This window comes from Bison bison, unplaced genomic scaffold (assembly GCF_000754665.1).
Source record: "Bison bison bison isolate TAMUID 2011002044 unplaced genomic scaffold, Bison_UMD1.0 scf7180017858617, whole genome shotgun sequence".
NCBI lineage: Eukaryota > Metazoa > Chordata > Mammalia > Artiodactyla > Bovidae > Bison > Bison bison.
In genome coordinates, this window is record NW_011489189.1 from 11,895 (window position 1) to 12,479 (window position 585).

A 585-nucleotide genomic window follows, 5' to 3' on the forward strand; every position below is an offset into this window, starting at 1 on the left:
GGAGCACAGACATCAGAAGAGTGATCTGGGCCCAGCACTGCAGTGCCAGCTCGCTGGATATGTTCGCAGTGCCACCTCTATGTATCATTGTATACATAAAAGAAAAGTCATCCAAGACATCAGAGAAAAGAATTCCTATTTTATTTGATGCTGTTTAATTCTGTCCCTAAATAGATCATGTTTTTTAATATCAGCCTGAGGATAATGATTTCTGCAAAATTAAAGGACTTTTTTGGTAATCTAACAGACAAGAAAATGTGTTTAGAATTCAGTGTACAGTGAGTGATTTGATTCAGCTATCCTACCCAACCACTGGGCACATGAAGATGATTTTGACCTTCTCCCCTCTGAGTGTAGAAGGCTCTAGCAACTACTGGAAAGGAAGAAATCCTTGCCTATGGATTGCCCATATGGCTGCTGCTGGAGCAATTAGCAGACAGAGGCCACCTCTCAGATGTTGTAAGCAAGGAAGAGGAAAAGCATTGCTGATGGGTGTCAGCTGGTGGCTGACCTGGTATTAACACCTCAGCCAGAAGCTTCCCTATTTCAAATAAACAGTTTCATAGAACACCAACATCAAACAAG

At 41.9% G+C, this 585-nt stretch overlaps 1 protein-coding gene across 1 annotated transcript in view; it reads right to left on the reverse strand.

Moving 5' to 3' along the window:
- LOC104979895 (cytochrome b-245 heavy chain) overlaps positions 1-585 on the reverse strand; it is a gene marked incomplete at its 3' end in the record, with an annotated part of 25,101 nt that overhangs the window by 11,838 nt on the left and 12,678 nt on the right. The window lies entirely within an intron of this gene.